General features: G+C 41.2%; 1 long non-coding RNA gene across 1 annotated transcript; it reads right to left on the bottom strand.

Moving 5' to 3' along the window:
* Positions 1-3,866: 3,866 nt before the first annotated feature.
* LOC116976839 lies at positions 3,867-8,886 on the bottom strand. Its single transcript, XR_004413059.1, has 2 exons — positions 8,309-8,886; positions 3,867-6,179 (listed from the first exon to the last, which is right to left on the bottom strand). It is a non-coding gene; the product is annotated as an uncharacterized LOC116976839 (long non-coding RNA).
* Between the last annotated feature and the right edge of the window lie 1,737 nt (positions 8,887-10,623).

Raw genomic sequence — 10,623 nt, 5'->3', positions numbered from 1 at the left:
ATAGGGTTTGCCCTACATATTCTTTTGCCATCTATTAGCGCCATCTATTAGCCCTATCTCGAAAATTAAGAACCATTGATGCAACATCTCTGTATCTCTGCAGAAGGAACTTTTGAACCCAGATTGGTCTAATCAACCACCACTGTACGTACCACAGCAGTATAGACTATATGTCATGATCTTACTTGGGAATGAGTGATGTATAAGAAACTTCCTGTCTCAGTCAGATTGATATTTTAGATTACAACTTTTGGCAAATGTTTTGTCCAAAGATTTCAGTGCTCATTGACATTAAACAAAGAGTAACAGATCGAGAAGAATCATCTGTCACAGTCACTTGGACTATCTGGCTCAGATCCAGATAGTCTGACTCCGGTGCAGATGAAGTAACAACTTGGCAGATGAAGTTTAATACTAATAAATGTGAAGTCATTCACTTTGGGAAAAAAAATGATAGGGCAAGTTATTTTCTAAATGAGGAGGAGCTGCGTTGTAATGCAACGCAAAGGGATCTAGGGGTATTAGTACATGAATCACTAAAAGTTAGTATGCAGGTGCAGCAAGCAATCAGGAAGGCCAATGGAGTTTTGGCCTTTATTGCTAGGGGGATTGAGTATAAAAACACGGAGGTCTTGCTGCAGCTGTACACAGTATTAGTGAGACCACATTTGGAATACTGTGTACAGTTCTGGGGTCCATACTTAAGAAAGGATGTACTAGCCCTGGAGGCAGTGCAGCGAAGGTTTACAAGATTAATTCCTGCAATGAGGGGATTGACATATGAGGAAAGGTTAAGTAGGCTGGAACTCTACTCTTTGGAGTTTAGAAGAATGAGAGGCGATCTCATTGAAACATATAAGATCGTGAGGGGCCTTGATCGGGTGGATGCACCGAGGATGTTCCCAATGATCGGGGAAACTAGAACTAGGGGACATAGTTGCAGAATAAGGGGGGGCTCTTTTAAAACGGAGATGAGGAAGAACTTCTTCACCCAGAGGGTGGTTAATTTATGGAATTCACTGCCCCAGGGAGCAGTGGAAGCAGAAACTTTAAATATATTTAAGACTAAAATAGATGGTTTTTTAGCTGCCAAGGGGATAAGGGGCTACGGGGAGAGGGCAGGGATATGGACCTAGGTATGGTTAGTATAGTAAGACCTGAGTGATCTCCTGGACAAGTGTCGATCGCCTGGATTGGGGTCGGAGAGGAATTTCCCGGATTTTTTTCCCGAATTGGACCTGGGTTTTTATCCGGTTTTTTGCCTCTCCCAGGAGATCACGAGGTTTTTGGGGTGGAGAGGGGTGATAGCGGTATAAAGGGGAGGGTAGTGTCTTGTGTTCTGTGTCTTGTGTCTACTGTTTGTGGGTAAGTGTGTCTGTTTAGTGTTCAGCCATGAGCGAATGGCGGTGCGGGCTCGACGGACCTGGTGGTCTACTCTCGCACCTACTTTCTATGTTTCTATGTTTCTATGTGCTGTTTTAGACTGAATGTGTCGGAAGGAACTGCAGATTCTTGCTTACACCGAAGATAGGTACAAAATGCTGGAGTAACTCAGTGGGACAGGCAACATCGCTGGAGAGAAGGAATGGGTGATGTTTCGGGTTGAGACCCTTCTTCCGACCAGTTTAAATTGCATAATTCTCACCAGACTTGGACGATATTGAAATATTAAGATATGCTCAGAGTGCATAGATTCCATTTGTCTAATGACATGTTAAATAATGAGCCTGTCTATTCACTTAAGTGGACATTTGTTTGCTGCTCTTCCTCCCTCAACCAACATAAATTAAAGGAGATGCAGAAACGAGGAACTGCAGTTGCCGGTTTACGCAAAAGGATACAAAGTGCTGGAGGAACTGCCCAACCCGCTGAGATATTCCAGCACTTTGTTTCCTTTTGATTAAAGGAGATCATCTGTTCATTATCACCTTGCTCTTTGCATGCTTGTTCAGCACAGACTGGCTGTGGCTTTTCCCACATTGCAACACTAACCACACTTCACTCTCTGCGATGACTTGCGACATCCTGAGTTGGTTAAAAATGCAGGTTCATCATTCTCTTCTCTTCCTTCGTGACACGGTGCCTTTCTCTTTTGAAATATTTGCTGTTTTGGAAGCCTCTTGATGATGCTGATTTCTGACACCAAATTCACTTCTGTAATGTTTGCAGCTGCAGAAATACATGAGCAATTATTGCTTCCACACAAAGCTCAGTAAATAGGCATCCCAGCACCGCACACATAGTAATAGTTTGACAAGCTACTCTCCCACTGTTGTGACAGGCAGCAATGGTGATTCATTGCTGACTGATGGAACTGGCTATGTTCTTGGGCAGTAATCATGGAAAATATTTGGGTTTAACATTACCTTTCCTCAGTCGCAGATGGCTGTATAGCAATCTTAACTAGGCTTAGCATAATACAGCATGGAAAAAGGCCCTTTGGCCCACCGAGCCCTCGCTGACCAGTGATCATCCGTGTACTAATTCTACCCTACACATTACGGGCAATTTATATAGGCCAATTTACCTACAAACCTGCATGGCTATGTAATGTGGGAGGAAACTGAAGCACCCGGAGGAAACCCATGCAGTCACAGGGGGAATGTAAAACTCCATGCAGACAACACCCATAGTCGGGATCGAACCCGAGTCTCTGGTGCTGTAAGGCAACAACTCTATTATTGTAACAGTGCCTCCCCTGCTCTCAGCACTATGCCGCCACTGTGCCAATCCTAAAAACAGTAAAGATCTTCTGCCCAATTTTAAATTAAATTAAATTTCTTTATTTATATAGCACATTTTTAGTCAACTTGCATTGACCCCAAAGTGCTTCACATAATTACATCCACACACACAATGGTGTGTACAATGGTGATTTTTATTCAGAACCCTGAATTTGCCAATGTACTGCCTCCCCTGATAAAGTTCACTACTTAAAACAGACTACAACACAAAGGGTTAAAGGTAAACCAAGCCAGGCTTTACTCAATTCATCATGACGGGGGTGGCAATACACTCAGTATACCAATATATACACTCGTATACACTCAGTATACCAATACACTCAGTATTTTCCGAGCAGCCACCCAAATATACAGTGATTTACAATTATATACTCTTAAAGTCAAGTAAATGCCTTAGTCATTTTTCCAAGAAACAACTGCTGACATCTGTTCCAGTGACTGTTATCTTATCTTTTGCAGAGCAGCGATCTATGTACATCAGTTCGCTCAATTGCCATTCTGTAGCTAGCTTATCCCAGGCATATTCTGTTCTGTGGTTTTTCCAAGGATTGCAAGTTTCGATCACATCAACATGAGTCAGCAGTATTTCAGTTATCAGTCACCCCCATACGAGGCACCAGCAATATTTCAGTTTTTAGCTACATGAGTCAGCAGTATATTTCCTCTGTCAATAGTTTTAAAGTTACATAAGCATTTAAGCAACAATAGAAAATGGTCAAGTATCCCATCATGCAAGATAACCCTAGCTAACAGCAATTCAATCTTTCATTGCTTCTTTTTTATCATTACATGATAACATGCCAGTCCCCACAAAGCACAGAGTGGTTAGATACATTGCATAACAAATATCAATGTAAGCACCAACAGAAAAATAGAACCGTAATGTAGTATGGTCCCTGAGAGACCTCCAAACCAGCTAAATAGCCACCAGCTGCCCCCATCACTGTAGACATGCATCAGGCTTCAATTTTTAACTTATTGGTATATGTGGACAGCTAGGTTAGTAATGAATTAGATTAGATGAATTAGAATGAGATTCCTTTATTGTCATGCTAAAGGATTCATCGGGAACATAGGTGCAGCATTCCTGCCCTATTATAGTACAGGTACCTCCTTTTTTTCTGCAGGGCTATAGTTCAAAGTGCAACCATTTCAGCTGTTTTGGATGACAGGGCCTTTTGCGTGTAGGTAAAGGCGTCCGCAGTTTCATTAACCAATTTCTCCAATACAGCGACCGTATTAATCGATTCCCGCGATAGGCGGGCTGTCCCGTAATGCGGGAAGTCAATCATCCAGAATCGCTCTGACTTCGATATACTTCACTTAGCCCTCATGGGGAAATACAATTCAGTTAAATGTTACACAGCTCGCATGTGAGGGACAGCAAAGGGCAAATAACTGCATCCCCTTCAGTTGTAGGTTGGCCTGATCAACCTTTCCTAATTCTTCTCATCCCCACGGGGGCATACCAGGTAACCTTGGGTATGCCCAGGATCCACACACAAAATACGTCCCATTTATTGGACGTGGCGGGCCACTAACACTAACTTTAGTGCAGGTGCTGTTCCCTAAGTATACCCCGTTGCCTCTTTTGTCACAGTAACTGGTGGTATTAACTGGGCTGTGGGGGCAATCCACTAATTTAAGCTGTGGCATTTCCCAAGCTCTGATCTCATTTACTTTCCATCCCGGCTTGAAAGAGGCTGTATACCATACCATCCTTTCAATGTGGGTTAGTCCTCAAGTTTGCCATTCTGAAGGCATCCATTAGTTGCTGTTTTACTGCGAAAACAGAGTAAGGCCAGAATCTCAGTAAAATTAAGGGGTATTGTCAAGAGGGGTATTCCTCCTCCACCATTATATGGATGTGTGCACACACCCAGCATACACTTATATTATCACAAAGGGAAAATTCAAAACTCATAGACAGAAACAAATTATTTCCCCAAGACAGTCCATCTGGGCCAACCCCAGAATAAAAAGAAGGGTCAATAGCCCCATTGTCTTTTCTTGGTTCTCCGATCCGTTTACAGTCAATCAGATGTACCAACGGGGGTGATCTTCAATCTTCAGGGCGGTTGATGTTGTTGGTAGCACTTGGTACAGTCCCTTTCAACAAAGTCTTAATTTCTTCTGATCCAATTACCTTATCAGCACATAGTCTGACAGTATGAACTCGTCCCTGAGTTCAACTGATAGTAGCTTCTGTGCCTCTCCTACCTGGGAATGCAGACCTGGCAAGGCATGGGTTAATTGCTGTGCATACGTAATTGATTCATCGCTGAGGGCCTGTGGGTGTAATTTCCACACTAGTTGCAACCCAAGGGGTAGGTAGCGTGGGATCACCCTCATTTCAAGGAGGGTCATCTTCTGGTAGATTTATAGCTTGTCCTGTTATCAATTCAAAAGGCATTAACCCTGTCTCTCTAGCTGGGGTTGTTCTGAACCATCGGAGTGGCTGGGAATACCTTAACCCATTCCTGTCCAGTCTCAGTCAAGGCTTTAATTAAGGGCCTGTCCCACTTGCCGATTTTTGCCGGCGTCATATCAGTGTCGCAAAAAGATTTCGAACATTTCAAAATCCAGCGGCGACAAAAAAAGTGGTTGCGACACTTGAGAAAAGACCGCGCATCATACATCATCACGCCGCATCACCGCCGCGTCATACGTCATCACGCCATGTCACGCCGCGTATTTTGTGGTGATATGGTACGTCAGTCAATGATGCCTGCAGTCGCTGAAATAATCGCCAAGTGGGACAGGCCCTTTAAACTCTTTAATACTATTCATTTCCTCCACTAATCCAAAACTGTGGGTGGTTTGGGAATGTCAAATCACTCTTTAACTACTTACAAGTCAGAAGCCTCCTTTATCACCTTCCCTGTGAATGTGTTCCCTGATCAGAGTCTATCTGAAGAGGGACCCCCACCTAAATATTATCTTTCTGACTCTTTATCATAATTCTAGCTGTTCTGTCTTGACATGGGAATACCTTTACGTAGTCACTTGATTAAGCACATCAGTGCAGCCCAGCTACCACTGAACTTTGCCTAGTTGAACAGCATGCAACCGGCCTCATTCTGTCTTCATGGTCTGTTACCACCACTTTTTGTACCCTTCATCCATTATCATAGCACAAATGGTAGAGTGTAGTCAAATATGAGAATCCCAGTGCTGTGAAGGAGGTCAGGGTTAGTTGGTATTTTTGTCTTCAATTGTCCAAATATGTTTCTCCTCCTCAATCTACTTTATCTCTCACTTTGTCCCCCCCATAGTGAGTTATTTCAAACCTCCTTTTGTAAGCTATGGTCTGATGTAATCAACTAGCTAGCACAATACTGCACGGACCTTCATTTGTCTTTCACACAGCACATGCTTCAAGCTTCCACACAATTACTTGCCTGGAGACAGGAAACTTGGCTGCTCATTTGCATTCTAAAAGACAAACACAATGAACACATCAAAACAAGCTTTCCCAAAAGAACTCAAAATCAGTAATCCATAACTCGCCAATATCCTTAAACCCTTTAAAATAGATAATTATTAAGAAAAAACAATGTAAAAATTATTCCCAATTGTTCCAATCTATCTCCCCAAATTCACAATTTCAAATTCCTTGTATAAATGTATACTAATCACAATTTTCCCAATTAACATTTATTTTGCGATATTGGCATTTCTAATCTCATCTAACACTTTAACCAGGTCTCTTTTTGAACTCAATTCAAAATAAATAGGAGAAAACAAACTTAAAACATCGATAAGACAAAACAAACTGTATATTTGCATTTCTCCTCTGTTTAAGAGTTAAATGAAAACAAAGAATAAACAGTTAATTTCCACATAAATAGATAAGCATATCCAAAGAACAAAGAAAAAGAAAATAACTGTGGCTCCACCCACACAAAACTGCAATTTCTTAAAGAGACACTACCTCTTAAAACACATGAGATTCTACAATTATTTATTACTTAGAAGAGCAAAATCAATCAATGACATCCTATTTCATCTGAATTATAGGATTAATTCACCGTTCACCCAGAAGCGGTTCCACCAACACGTAACAATCTTTAAACTCACTTACTTTATACCTTTTTTTTCCTGTGACATTCACTCACAAGTTGCCACACTTCATGCAATATTCTAAATCACACAGATATTCACACACGTTAAAACAATAAAATTCTCACTGAAAAGTAAAATACTATTATACATACCTCAAAGAAATTATTCAAACTCTTAAAACTTTGATACACCCAAATACGCAAATAAGCTTGCGCACCATTCCACACGTGATGTACTGAATTAACAAGGAAGTTTCACGAAAGAAAATGGGCATCACAATTAGGTTTTGAAATTGTAAGATGTATCTCCATTGTTTTCTCTCCTTACCAGCATGTGTAAGGGAGCGTATATATTTTAAAAGAATGGGCAGAAAAACATCAGTTATACAAACATTTCCGAGAGTGGTGAGCCAGAGGCCCATCAAAGAGTCAATGGCGCAGCCCTCTCGTTTCCAAAAATCGCGTTGCGCGGTAGAGGCGTCCCTCTGTATTAACTTTACATCACCCATGTCTTAGCAAGGCCGTTCTGTCTACTAGAATCCTTGGTTGTGTAGGAACCAATGTGCAGAATTCGGTGCCTTGGTAAAGGGGCGACAGTAGTATCCTGTGTCAATGATACTCTGTATTGTTTAACTCTCTCACTGATAGTTTCAATTACTACTCCTCCTTCCCCTTTTCCATAAACAGCGTTGCCATGCCAGATAAGGGGTCCCCGGGGTTATTTTGTTTTGGCGCCTTTTTTTTAAACCAATTGTCGCTTAATTTGCGACTCAATCAGGCCTTTTCTTTCTCGGCCTTTTCCTGTTTTATCATGCCAATTACATTCTGCTTGTAACACATCCCAATTCTTAGGTATACCATCCTCTTTCATCTTTTCTGCCTTTTAAACAGTTTCTACATTCCATGTTCCTCCGACTGGCCAGGATTCATCCCCTAAACGTTTGGTTAGCTTATAACTTAATATTCTATAGTTTTTATTACTTTTAGGATTCAAATAACAGATATGTTAGACGGGCGTTCCCCCGTCACTTTTATCCAGACTATTCCCCATAGCCGCAAGTCTCTCTCATCCCGGCTACTTTGTGAACGACAAACTTTTTTTGTTTACTATATCCAATCGCTGACTACTCTCTTTAGTAGCAAAAATATATTAATTAACGATAAACCTTTTTAGTTTGCTCTATCCAATTGCCAACTACTTTCCCAGTAGCAAAATACCTCACCAACTACTCTCCTAGCAGCAAAACCTCTTATCAACTACTTTCCTAGTAGCAAAAATATATTAATTTATGACAAACTTTTTTGGTTTGCTCTATCCGATTGCCAACTACTCTCCCAGTAGCAAAATATCTTACCGACTACTCTCCTAGTAGCAAAACCTTGTACCAACTACTTTCCTAGTTGAAAAAATATATTAATTAACGACAAACCTTTTTAGTTTGCTCTATCCAATTGCCAACTACTTTCCCAGTAGCAAATTCTCAATATAGTTGGCCTTACCTTCATTATCTGCTTCTAAGGATTTCGGCAGGGAACCAGATCAATCATCTGATGAGGGACCTGAATTTTCCCGGGAGCTTCTACGGGAGGTCGGGCTCAAGGGGTCCGACTAGTGCACTTTTTTCTCCCCATCCAATCCCAGTCAAACTGCAGCCTCTCACTCAGTCGTCTGTTGATGGTCCCAGCAAAATCCTGCCGACTATGCCAATGATAAAGTTCACTACTTGAAACAGACAACAACACAAAGGGTTAAAGGTAAACCAAGCCAATCTTTACTCAATTCGTCATGACGCGAGTGGTGGGGACCAGTACAGAGAGTATACCAATACACTCAGTACTCCCCGAGCAGCTACCCAAAGATACAGTGTTTTACAATCTCTTATATACACTTAAAGTCAAGTAAATGCCTTAGTCCTTTTTCCCAAAACTACTGCCGAGGAGCACTTCCAAGAAACAACTGCTGACGTCTGTTCCAGTGACTGTTATCTTATCTTCTGTGGAGTAGTGATCTATGTACGTCTGTTCAATCAACTGCCATTCTGTAGTTAGCTTATCCCAGGCATATTCTGTTCGCTGGTTTTTCCAATTATTGCAAGGTGCGGTCACATCTACATGAGTCAGCAGTATTTCAGTTATCAGTTACCCCCAAACGAGGCACCAGCAGTATTTCAGTTTACAGTTACATGAGTCAGCAATATATTTCCTCTGTCAATAGTTTTTAAGCTACATAAGCATTTAAGCAAAAATAGAAAATGGTCAAGTATCCCATCATGCAAGATAACCCTAGCTAATAGTGATTAACTCTTTCACCCCTGCCACAGTATCTTCACCCCCATTTTTGTACTTAGAAAGGAAAGATTTATATTATTGGGATTGTTGGTGATAACGTGTAGATTTATGATTATTTCACTCCACATCCTCCAGTTAAAATGATAAACTTCTTCCTTTCAATTAAATGTAGCCCCATTGTGTTTGGGATTTTACATTTGCCTCAAAGAAACAGATTGCAGCTGACTACTGCCAGACAGTCTATAGCTCTCAAGACAATAAGGAAAAATGTGGATAAGAGCCAGTGATGTAGAATTAAAATTTGATACCCCTCACTTAGCTAGAATTGATTGGAAATGCTGTTTGATGTTCGCAATTCAAGTGAACAAATTCTCAGGAGCCAATTTACCTGGAGGAAAGCAAAACAATCATAAATGTGCTATGCAGGTGGGAGCTAAATACTTTAGAGGGTTACATGACTTCATTACATTTAGTATACTGTAGTTACTTTCACATTTTCTTTAAAAAAATCATATGTTTGTGATAACCAAATCAGATTAGTTGATCATCGTATACACCTTTTAATTCCAGTTCTTCAATCACTGGAATCCAAACCCTTTTATTCAACACCGGTGGGTCAACTTCTGCTCCACTCACTCAAGCCCATGATAGTCTTGCATAGACAGAACAGAAAGAGAGACAACACCCCTACTGAAAGATCATCCTTTATACCCCTATAACTAACGGCGTGAAAATATAGGGGGAGGGCAACCCCTACAAACCCAATCACCGATACCAAAGAGAAGATACATGGAGTGACAACTACTTCGCCCAATCATATAACAGTACCTGCAAACATCTTCATACATAGCAACAAAGAAGAAACACCTTAGTACATCGAGAAACATAACCTTGAAGGCAACCAATCACAGGTGACGGTGGAGAGATACGGAAACAAAGTAGAAACATCTTTCGGGCAATAAGAAACTTCCAGGTGCAGGCCACCCTTCTGGACCAATCACAAGCATGCATCAGTGTTCTGGAGCTCCTGCAAAAGCCCAGACTTTGTGGCAACCAATGGGTCACAGGTGCAGAAGCTTCCTGAAACTTCTGCAAAGTTCCAGACTTCATGGAGCCAGGTCCAGCGGCTTGCAAAGTGATGTCATCAGCCCATTCTCACAGATACCCACTTGCCTTTTCCCAAGTACCCAAACCTCTGCATATTAATACACCAGGATGCGATTTAATTCCTTATTCACGCAGCTCACAGAGCAAATAATATACACACTGTATTGATAAATACAATAATAAATACGAGTACAGTAATAGAATTGTGCAAGATTGTAGCGCAATAGTTTGGATTGAGGAATTGTGAGGAAACACACCAGCTTCTCTCAACTAACAAATAATGCTTCAAAAGTGCATCTCGCTAGGAATAAAAATAGTATCTCATCTGGTCCCAGCTACTGGTTTTCCCAAAACCAATGGAAGTCTTGGACCTATGTTTAAAAATATTATGACTAGTGGGCCTGTCCCACTTAGGCGAT

This window comes from Amblyraja radiata, chromosome 9 (genome assembly GCF_010909765.2).
Source record: "Amblyraja radiata isolate CabotCenter1 chromosome 9, sAmbRad1.1.pri, whole genome shotgun sequence".
NCBI lineage: Eukaryota > Metazoa > Chordata > Chondrichthyes > Rajiformes > Rajidae > Amblyraja > Amblyraja radiata.
This window is presented reverse-complemented; position numbering and strand designations above follow the sequence as displayed.